This window comes from Equus asinus, chromosome 9 (genome assembly GCF_041296235.1).
Source record: "Equus asinus isolate D_3611 breed Donkey chromosome 9, EquAss-T2T_v2, whole genome shotgun sequence".
NCBI lineage: Eukaryota > Metazoa > Chordata > Mammalia > Perissodactyla > Equidae > Equus > Equus asinus.
In genome coordinates, this window is record NC_091798.1 from 6,852,622 (window position 1) to 6,863,888 (window position 11,267).

Consider the following 11,267-nt stretch of genomic DNA (forward strand, 5'->3'; position numbering starts at 1 on the left):
CATTGGCTGCGCCCGCCCGTCACTCAGCCCTATACCGGCGCCCCATTGGCCACGGCGGCGCGCGCACGCTAGGTCCGGGCGGGCTTTGTCCTCATTTTAGAACCCGCGCTAGGCATAGGGTTGCCCGGGCCGGCGGGAGGACGGCCTAGTCCCGGCTCATGGCAGCCGAGCGCGGAGGCGCCGGGGTGGGAGATGGCCTCTCCGCCCTCTGAGGCCGCGGTCTTTCCTCTCTGTGCACCACATCCCGGAGATGGCAGCTTCGGACGCTCCATTTCCCAAAGGAGGAAACTGGGATCGAGGAAGTCTCGCAAACCCAGGCCGCCCGGCTGGAAGTGGCAGAACCCGGGCTCCCGAGATTGGGCGCGTCGGGTCCCCCAAGTCCCTCGGTAGGGGTCAGAGGGATTGGGACGCAACCCGCCCTTGCCCTTGACCCTGGTGCCCTCCAAGCCCTGCGCTCCCGCCCTTTCAGCCGCCTCCCCCGGCGGCTAGAAGCAGGGAGGGCGCGGAGTCCGCTGGGTGTCTGGTGCCGACCGTGCTCGGGCAGGATATGGCGGGAGAAGCGGTGGGACCATGATGTTCCCCAATCTTAGGTCGCCTGCCACCACCTTGACAATTAGCGTCGCATTTATACTTTTGATTTCTTAAAATTTTCATTTAAGTTAATTCATTTATTTTTGCTGAAATTTATTTTTAAAAGTATACCACTTTAGTGAAATCATGAGGTTTTGGTGGAGGTGGGGGATAGTTCTCTTTTTCTAATATACAAAACCCCTTAATATCATCTCCTTGAGCCCCAAGCTTGAAAGGCCTGCGTAATCCCGTGATTCTTTTTAATCATGTGGATGATGGGCCCCAAATAGACCAGGATTACAACCTCTGAAGCCTGAGAATTACCAAATAGCAACAGAATACAAGTAGCTGACACTTCTCGCCGGGTGTGGTGGCCTAGGGGTTCTGTTTTCTCATCGGGTCTCCTAATGACCCTATGGAAGGCAGTACCATCTCCAATTTATAAATGAGAAAATGAATGTAGAGGCTCTCTCCCTAATCTAGCCTGCCAGTGGAGTTGCCCTGAGAATGAAAATGTGACAATTTCACATTTGGAAAAAATGATCGATTTAAGAAAATCTGAAGATTTGGCCACACAGCCTGCATTTCCCTCAAGGTATCAATCAACTAGAGCTGGGACACCCACCCCCAGAGGAGCAAATGCCCTCTGGTTCACCCTGAGGCCCACCTGACCACTTCACTTTTAGGCTAGATGCCATGACTGGAATTCTCACATCTCCATAAACCCTTGGTCATGTCACTGAAATCTGGCCATAAGGCTTGTAGGGAAGTCCCTGACAAACTCCCCACCCCACCTCCACTCCAGCCCTCGCCCACCCACAGAAATGAGGGCCAGGGATGTGGTTCACAGGAGAAGATGAGCAGATGAGCACAGCTGCCCAAACAAGATAATTCAGGCAACTAAGTTCAAAGTCAAATAGTCTAAATGCAGCCACAGGACATAACTACTGAGGGCATAAATCAATCCCCTGCTCTTGTCCACACGGATTCCTTTAGCAGAACCTGAGCAATGCTTTCAGTGACATGTCAAGTCCAAGAGTAACAACACAACATTTGTTCAGTGCTTCACAGTTCGCAAATTGCTTTCACCAACATTGCTTCATTGGAGCTTCAAAATAGCTTTGTGCAATTATCTATAGTTGATACACGAAAGCGTTGAAGTCACACAGCTAAAATCACAGCCTCAAAGCCAGCACTTTCAACTCCACATTGGGAATTGTTTCCGGGGCTCCCGGCTACTGTAGGACAAGGGCTGTCTCGGACCCCGAGTTTCTTGTTCTAAATTAGATCTCGTATCAGATTAAATTATTCTGAGGCTCAAATGAAGCAATGGCTTAGAAAATATTTCTTAATATTTCTGTAAAGAACTGCAGACAAGTGGGGGTCCATCTCAGCACAGAATGCTTTCATACTGCCTCCAAGGGCGTTTCCGACAGAGGCAGGGCACCGGGCTGGCTGGAAGCAGCAAGAAGTCCCTCTGACACACGGATCTCGCTCCTGTTATTGAGTCCCAGTTACAGACCCTGAGTAGAGGGCATCTTCCATGACAGTGAGGTTCTCCAATCAGCAAGGAGCGCAGTCATGCCTGAAAATCCCTTAAGCGGCCCACAGAGCACAGTCCCCTGGCTTTGGAGATTCATGCTGTCAAGCAATCTACGTGTAAGAATAAATACAATTGCCAATCTAGAATAGAGAGGACAGACACAAAATGCGTTTTGAAAGTTTTTTAAATTACACTAATCTTTCTCACATCTCCTTTCTTTGGGGCTGAGCCTGCAAGGTGGAAGTTGCAGGAGTTACCTGCAAAAATGTTGTGACTGCTATGACCAATTTCCACTCAGGCCACTCCCCCCACCACAGCCCCATGGGCTCGGGCTCTCTGGCTTCAGGGCTGACTCTGCCTCCAGCTGTAGGAAACTTTCTAAAACATAAGTCAGATCTTGTCACACTCCACATTGTGCATGAAAACCCTGGCTGGCTTCCCAGTGCCCTGAGGATTAAGTCCTAACCCTGAATAGGGTAAGAGAGAGAGTTGGGGCTCACAGAAATCGTGCCCCCTGCCAACCTCCCTTGTGTGTGGCCTGTGAGTGGAAGGGTCACTTCCAGGCCTGGGTGGTTGATACTGGGGGCTTCCCCCAGACACGTCTTCCCCTGGAGACCATGTGTTCTGCATGACAGAGCTACATATGTGGCCACATATACCGGACTTGACACGAGCAAGAAATAAAGCTGTACTGTGTGAAGCTGCTGAGATCTGGGCATTTATCTCGAATTGCAGACTAGCCAAGACTGCCCATTCCACACAGCTCGTGGGAAGCCCGGCATGGGCCACCTCAGCCACATCTTATACCCACTCTCCGCTCTAGCTGGGATGAATTTCTTTTATTTCCTGGAACTCACCTGCACCCGTCTGCCTCTGGAGGTGCCTTTGCATCTGCTGTTCCCTCTGCCTGGAATACTCTTCCTCAAATTTCCCCTGCTTACTCCACATATCTATTGTGGGTTGAATAGTATCCCCCAAAAAGATCTGTTCAGCTTCGAACCCTTGCTACCTGTGCATGTGACCTTATCTGGAAATAGGGTCTTTGCAGACGTAATCAAGTCAAGATGAGATCAGACTGGAGTAGGGTGGGCCCACAATCTAATCTGACTGCTGCCCTATGAGAAGAGAAGACACACAGAGACAGAGCGACATGAGGGAAATGCCGTGTGATCATAGAGGCAGAGACTGGCGTGATGAGTCTACAAACCCAGTGTCTTATAGTCAGTTAAGACTGCCATAACAAAATACCATAGACAGGGGGGCTTAAACAACAAACATTTCTTTCTCACAGTTCTGGAGGCTGGGAAGTCCAAGATAAGGTGCTGGCAGATCTGGTGTCTAGTGAGGACCCACCTGCTAGTTTGCAGATGGCCATCTCGTCATTGCATCCTCACATGGCAGAGAGTGAAGAGAGATGCAAGCTCTGTCTTGTCTCTAAGCTCACTAATACCTTCATGAGGGCCTCACCCTCATGACCTCAGCTAAACCAAATTGCCTCTCAAAGGCCCCATTTCCAAACACCATCATATTGGGGATTAGGGTTTCAACATACGAATTTGGGGGGGACACAAACATTTGGTCCTTAGCACCAGGGAATACCAAGGACTGCCAGCAACACCAGAAACTAGGAGAGAGGCGTGGAACAGACTCTCCCCAGAGCCTGCAGAAGGAGCACGGCCCGGCCAATGCCTGGATTTGGGACTTCTAGACTCAGGAACTGTGAGAGAATAAACTTGTGTTGTTGTGTGCCACCCAGCTGCTGGTGTCTGTTAAGGCAGCTCTAGGTGACTAATAAAACATCCATCAGACCTCTGCTTCCTCCAGGAAGTGCTCTGTCACGCCCCAAAGAAGGGCCCCTCTCAGAGCACAGACCACGCAATAATTGACTTTGGCCGTGAACTCGATGAGATCCTGCACCCAGTCTGTCTCCTTCACTCCGACACCTCCAGTGGGCACACCAATACCTGCAGAATGAATAAAAGATCTCTTAATCAGGGGTTACAAATTGATTCCTTGTGGGCTGAATCTGACTCTCAGATGTGCTTACTTGCCCTACACAGCTTTTTAATATCTTTAAAAATTATTTACTGGGGCGGGCCCGGTGGCACAGCGGTTAAGCATGCACGTTCCACTTTGGCGGCCTGGGGTTCGCCGGTTCAGATCCCAGGTGCAGACATGGCACTGCTTGGCATGCCATGCTGTGGTAGGCGTCCCACATATAAAGTAGAGGAAGATGGGCACAGATGTTAGCTGAGGGCCAGTCTTCCTCAGCAAAAAGAGGAGGATTGGTGGCAGTTAGCTCAGGGCTAATCTTCCTCAAAAAAAAAAAAAATTTATCTACCAACATTTACGAAGTATGATATTTCTAAAAAATGTTGTATTTCCAGTTACTTTCGGAAAATTGTTAGATGAAGTCACACTGGGCCAGAGTCCCACGTGTCCATACTCAGCAGGAGCTGAGTCGTGTGCCCCCCGGCAGGGGGGGCAGGTGCTGTCCAGCTCGCCCCAGCTCCCAAACTCCCACTAGGTGCTAATGTGGTACTCCCGGACCTCCTACATTCATTTTCATTGATGGAAAGCATCTGAGATGTCAGTCTGTGACTAGGCCTCTGTGCAGCTCAGCTTCTTCACCTTTAAAACGGATGACAAGCCCTGCCTCTCAGCACTCCTGCAAGGAGCAGAGAGAATGTCTGCTGCATGCGTAGCTCAGTGCCCGGCAGGCAGCCGGTCCACGTGGGAGCTGCTAGGACTGCTGATGACGAAGACGATAGAAGCATCCAAGGGAAGACTACTTCAGCTGCTGGGGTCCCCTCATGTGTCTCAGGTGGGATCCTCAGAGCAGACTGGGAAGATCTGGAGAAACTCTGCCAGCCAACGGTCCCCGCATGGTCACATTCTTGCGACAGCTACCCTGTGCCTAGCTTGAGACTCAGAGGCAGCTCTGCCCACCAGAGGCCAATCGGAAATGTCTGGGACACTTACCTGGAATGAGACCTCAATGGAATATGTGATCCACATACAGACCCAGTCCTCCCCGTCTCCTCGGAGCTCGCAGGCTGCATACAGTGGACACAGCAGGCAGGGGGCCCAGCCTGGCTTCATGTCACAATCCCCCATGTAGCTTTTAAAACTTCAGATTCCCAGGCCCCTGGGGCTGGATGCTCACTTTTATCAAACACTCCAAGCACCCAGTCTCAGGCTAGGGCCAGACTTAGGACCCACTGCCCTGACCAGGCTGAGGAAAAGCCCACAAAACTGGGGAAGGCCTGTCTGCCCTCTGAGAGGCAGCAGCACCTCCTCAGAAGGCCAGCCTTGGAGGTTCTTTACGTCTATGGTAGCACTGCCACTAAAGTCAGTGTGGGCCCACAGGACTCTCTCTTTGAGCCTCGGTTTCTGATCATGCAACAATTCACCTGTTCACTCATTTATTCATATCTCAGCTTCGAATGCCATCAACACGCCTACAACCCTCCAGGACAGAACTGTTTTCTGAACTCTAAACCCTCAACATCTCTCCTAAATTGTCGGCAAGTCACCTCAATCTCAGCATGTCCAAAACTGAACACATGGCATTCCCTGAGGCCAGCCCCTCGGCCAGTGTTCTTGGCCACAGAGAATGCCTCCACCAGCGAGCCACCTGTGTAGGCCAGGAACATGGGCGAGTCAGCCCTGATGCACACCCCCTCACCTCCCCCATCCGACCCACCATCTAAACCCGAATGCTCCTTTATTCCTCTGTCACCTGCACTCGGGTTTGCATTACAGGAATAGCAGTCAGGGCGGGCTCCATTGTAGCACCCACTCGATCTAAACACCACAGAAGACGGCTTCTTACAGAGTACCAGTCCTGGCTGGGTGGTCAGGCCAGAGAAGCATCTCTCCTCCACACGGACATTTAAGAACCCAGGCCCTTTCCATCTTGTGGCTCTGCCATCCCCTTGGGCCTTGTCATCTGCATGCAGCTGGCAGAATGAAATGAGCAGAGAGGAACTAGTGTGAGAGTCTTAATGGTCCAGGCCTGCAAGGGGCACACATCACCTCCACTCACATTCCATTGGTTAGAACTCTGTCATGTGGCCTCACCTTACAGCAAGGGACACTGAGAAATGAGCTGAGCTGCTTGCATAAGGAAGGCAGGGACAGAGTAGGTGCCCGGTCTTCACAATAGGCTTTTGTGTTAATGACAGTGAAGGGACACACTAGAGGAAAGCTGTCGTTCAGTCAGTCAGTCAGCCTTTTGGAGAATGTCACCAAACACCTGTCCTGGGTAACCCGCTGGCCTCCACTGTCAGAGGCCACCCCTGCCCTGGGAGCTGAGTCTACTTGCCATGTGGTGAGATGAATGCTATATCAGGGAAGCACAGAAGGACAAGGACACTCAGGAGGGACACCAAACCAAGCTGGGGAGATGGATGGGAAGGACAAGCCTTCCCACAGGAGCAGACGCCAGGGCTGCACCGTGAAGACTGAATGGGGGTTCTCCAGGCAGAGATGGGGAGAAGGGGGTACAGGCGGAGGAGACTGGCTGAGCAAAGGCTCAGCACTTGAGAAAGCACAGGCTGTTTAGAGAACTGTGAGTGACCCCACGTGACAGAGAGGAGTTGAGACTGTGCTGTTGGGCAGGGTGCCATGACAAAGGGTTCCATTTATCCACAGGAAACAGGAAGTCAGTGAGTACTGTGATGGCAATAGTCCATGAGAGGACGGGGCAATGAGAGACGTTAAGGAGGGTGAGGGGCAGAACTTTCTGTGTGTTTGTGTGCAGTTACAACCCTGACTCCACGCATAAGGGCAGGATGGGCATAAGGCTGGAAAGTTGGACCAGAACCACCCACCGGAGTGCCTTGAATGCCGAGCCTGGCAAGGAAGGCAGTGGACAAACACTGTCTGCCTCTCTCGAGGAGAAAACCATCCCACCACAGGTGACAACCCCCTCATTTCCTGGCTATGCCTGCCTCTAGTGGCACCGTCTGTTTTGTCCATTTCTTCTAATAGGTTAGTCCCCGATGGCTAGAAAAGGATCAACAGATGATCCATTTCAAAGATCAAGTCCAAACCTCTCATTAACAGAGAAGAAAAGCAAGCGTCAGAGAAGGGGGATGTCTCAGTCCATTCGAGCTGCTGTAACAGAACACCAGAGGCTGGGGCTTCTACGCAACAGAAGTTTATTTCTCACCGCTCTGGAGGCTGGAAGTCCAAGATCAAGGCATCGGCAGATTCGGCGTCTGGTGAGAGCCTGCTTCCTGGTTCACGGGCAGCTGTCTTCTCTCTGTGTCCTCACGTGGCAGAAGGGGCAAGAGAGCTCTCTGGGGCCTCATTATAGGGGCACTAAGCCCGTTCATGGGGGCTCCACCCTCATGACCAAGTCACCTCTCAAAGGTCCTGCCTCCTGATATCATCACATTAGGGATCAGGGTTTCAACATATGAATTTGGGGGGACACAAACATTCAGTCTCAAGCCCAGAGTAACATGTCCAGCGGCCCCAAGCCTGGAGCGCAGGCCTCTCTGTACAGTGTCCCCTTGGCCCCCGAGTGCTCCTCTGAGGTATGGGCACTGGGGGACAAGAGACAAGAGGCATGCTGAGGTCTCAGCCCTGACCCCAGTGCTGAGTATGGAAGACCACAGACAGGGACACAGAAACCCCGCCTTTCCCTACACGGAGAAACAGGAAGCCACGGGCGGTCCCATCCCCATGGCACCTCCCACGTCCCTCCACGCCCAGGAGAAGGCAGAGTCGGCTCCTGGGCAGGAACAGTAGCACAAGGAGCCACATCTGTGCCCAGCCAAGGCCAGGGCAGCAGGACTCTCCAGCCTGGGCAGCGGGGGTGGCAGCTGAGGAGAGAGGAACAGTCTCCAGTCAGCAGCGGGAAACGGCGCAGAAGCTTCTCCTGCTGTGAGAAGGAAGGGCTTCTGGGGTGAATGCCACATCTTCACATTCTCTTTCCACAGTCTGCTAGTGAAGTGGCCCAACCACTGCTCCAAGTAGGGGGCACGTGCTGGGCTCACAACGGAAGACAAGTTCACACTGTCTCCTGATCCAGGGGTCGAGAGATGGAAGCTCCTCGGGGTGGGGTCCTCATCCCACCCGCTCACCTGGCCGACGGCTCGGCAACTTCTTGCTTCTTGCCGCCTGCCTGGCCCCACAGCCTTTCATAGCCACCCTCAAAACAGCTTAGCCCTGCCACTCCCTGAAGCCACCCCCCAAACCCAGTGCTGTGGAAGTCTTCTTGGTCTACATCCCCCCGTCACTTGCCCTTCCACCTCTCCTTGGTGAAATCCACTGTCCCCACAGGGCCCACACTCCACTCCCGAACGCTGGCCGCACCTCCTCCCACCTCCCTCAACACAAAGGGAGGGGTCAGGTCACCCTGAGGCCCTGGCCTCACTCCTCAAGCATCAGTGGACAGCAGAAATATGATGCAAGCCACAATGCAAACACACATATAATTTAACATTTTCTAATAGCCACATTAAAAGACTATCAGACAATTAGTAAAAAAGACAAAATGAAACAGGTAAAATCAATTTTAATAATATATTTTACTTAGATTAATCTATCCAAATATGATCATTTCAATGTGCAATCGCAATAAAAAATTATTGAGATATTTTACTTGTTTTTTTGCACTGTCTTTGAAATTCAGTGTGTATTTTACACTTAGGGCGCATCTCTTTTCACTAAATACTTTCCAAGGGCTCAGTAGCCACATGTGGCCAGTGGCCACTGCACTGGACAGCACAGATCGAGATCAGGGGCTCGCTGACTACAGCCCACAACCCAAATCTGGCCTGCTGCCTGATTTTCTGTGACTCTCAAACAAAGAATGGTTTTTATACAGTATTTTTAAATGGTTGAAAAAAATAGTTATTTCCTGACACATAAATTCTATGAAATTCAAAGTTAGTGTCCATAAGCAAAGTTTTTAATTCTGTCAATAAAAATGTATGGAACTAGGGGTCTGCCAGGTGGCGTAGTGGTTAAGTTCGCACACTCCACTTCAGCAGCCACAGTCTCACAGGTTCCGATCCCGGGCGTGGACCTACACATCGCTCATCAAGCCATGCTGTGGCAGCGTCCCACATACAAAATAGGAAGATGGGCACACATGTTAGCTCAGGGACAATCTTCCTCATAAAAAAAAAAAGGAAGGAACCGTGTTTTATCTCTTCTTATATTACGTACTTACCTTCATAGTACCCTCAAATTTGCCTCTTGGACCACACAGCGGAAAATATTTACTATCCAATCCCGTATAGGAAGAGTTTGCCCAGCCCTGTCTAGACCATTCACCTGCTCTCTAAGCTCCAGCACAGGAGCTCCAGATCTGGCTTTGGAATCAGGAGGCCCAGCTCAAACCCCAGCTCCTCCAAGTCTCCACTCTGGGATTTAGAGCAAGTCATTTCCCTGTTTTGAGCCTCAATTTTCTTCCTTTGAGAGTTGGGCCAGCACTCAAATGGGTGTAAAGAGAGTCATTCACTTGTTTCTAGTCTCCCAGTCTCATTCCAGTTTCCAGTCTTCAACCTCCAGCTGCAACACCTGCCCACCCAGCCCCCTCCCCTGACTCAGTATCTGGTCCAGGTGATGCACACCATCTTCTCCCAGCATCCTCAGCAGCCTCCACCTTAGATCACTTTGGCAGCACAAACCTCCATCTACCTGGAATGGCCTCTCCACTTCCTCTCGGAATCCTGTTTCTTCCAAGCTGACACCCCTGCCGCCCCACCATGCCTTCTGCTCACAGCTCTACCCCTCCCTGGGTCTGACCGCAGCACTTCTGCATTCCCAGTGGGTGACCAGGGCATGCACACAGCTCCAGTCCCTCCAGGTGAGGACCAATTCCAGGCTGGGGCCTGGCCTAGCTCTTTACACATGCAGGAGTCCCCCAGAATACTTCCAACTGGCCTAGAGAGGCATGGGCCAGATTTTCAGGAGCATTCTTTCCTTCCCACTCAACCCCCATGAAAGAATTTCATCAGTTCTGACACTTGACATCTTAATCCTGCCTGCTCCCTGTCTCAGCAGAGCCTCCTCCCAGGCACACCCCTGCTCATCTGCCCAGTACTTCCACTAGCTTCTGCCTTTCCAGAACCAGCTCCAGTTGTCCTCTCTCCCTGGCCAAGGTCTGCCTGATCAGTGATTGATGCTGGGCTAGTCTAGGCTCTGGCACCTGGCCCACCCATTCTCCTTTGACATGTCCTGCCAGTAACTCCTCTCCTCCTGGGGAAGAGCTCTTTCTAACCTTGACCCTCCCTTCAGCTGCCAGGTCAGAAGGATTTCCAGCAACGAAGAATGATGTCCTAGAATTGAACTTGTTGCCAGCAAGTACTCTTGTCCCCAATTAACGTTCCTCCATTTTGCCAAAAAAGGTGAGAACCAGCCTCCCACTCATGGGGCTCTGAGCCCTGACCTGGGATGGGATCAGCTTCCTCATGCTGATGTAGAAGGCCTTTCCTTCTACATTCTGGCCACTTCTCAGTTTCTTTTTTCCCTACATTTTTATTGAGATATCACTGACATACCATAAAATCCACCCCCTTAAAGTGCACAATTCAATGGCTTTAACATGTTCAGAGAGTTGGGCAACAGGCACCACAACGTATGTGTAGGACATTGGCATCACCGAAAAAGAAACCCCTGACCCATTAGCAGTCGCTCCCATCCCCACCCTCCCCCAGCCCCTGCAACCACTAATCCACTTTCTGTCCCTAAAGATTTGCCTATTCTGGACATTTCCTATAAATGGGATCATACAGTATGTGACATTTTGTGTCTGGCTTCTTTCACTCAGCATAACGCCTTCAAGGTTTACCCATATTATAACATGTACCAGTACCGCATTCCTCTTTATTGCCAAATAACTTTCCACCTCTATTGCTGGTTCCTCTTCAAAGGATGAATCTCAAACACATTGAAGAACCCCAAGGCTAGTCCTTGGTGCTCTCTTCATCTCTATCCGCTCAGTCCCTGAGTGATCTCATCCAGTCTCTCGGCACAAAATACCGCCTCCTCGCAAACAACTCACAAATCTCTCGCTCCAGTCCAGCCCTTTCCTGTGAGCTCCAGACGCACAGGTCCCATGGCTTCCTCCACACCTCTGTTTGGAGGTCATCTCAGGCACCAGGCTTGACACACCCAGTACAAGAAAACCACA

General features: G+C 51.4%; 1 long non-coding RNA gene across 1 annotated transcript; it reads right to left on the bottom strand.

Annotated features, from left to right (window-relative positions):
* Nucleotides 1-2,280: 2,280 nt before the first annotated feature.
* On the bottom strand, nucleotides 2,281-7,726 carry LOC139046127 (uncharacterized). Its single transcript, XR_011505703.1, has 3 exons — nucleotides 7,290-7,726; nucleotides 5,856-6,075; nucleotides 2,281-4,077 (listed from the first exon to the last, which is right to left on the bottom strand). It is a non-coding gene; the product is annotated as an uncharacterized lncRNA (long non-coding RNA).
* Nucleotides 7,727-11,267: the final 3,541 nt, after the last annotated feature.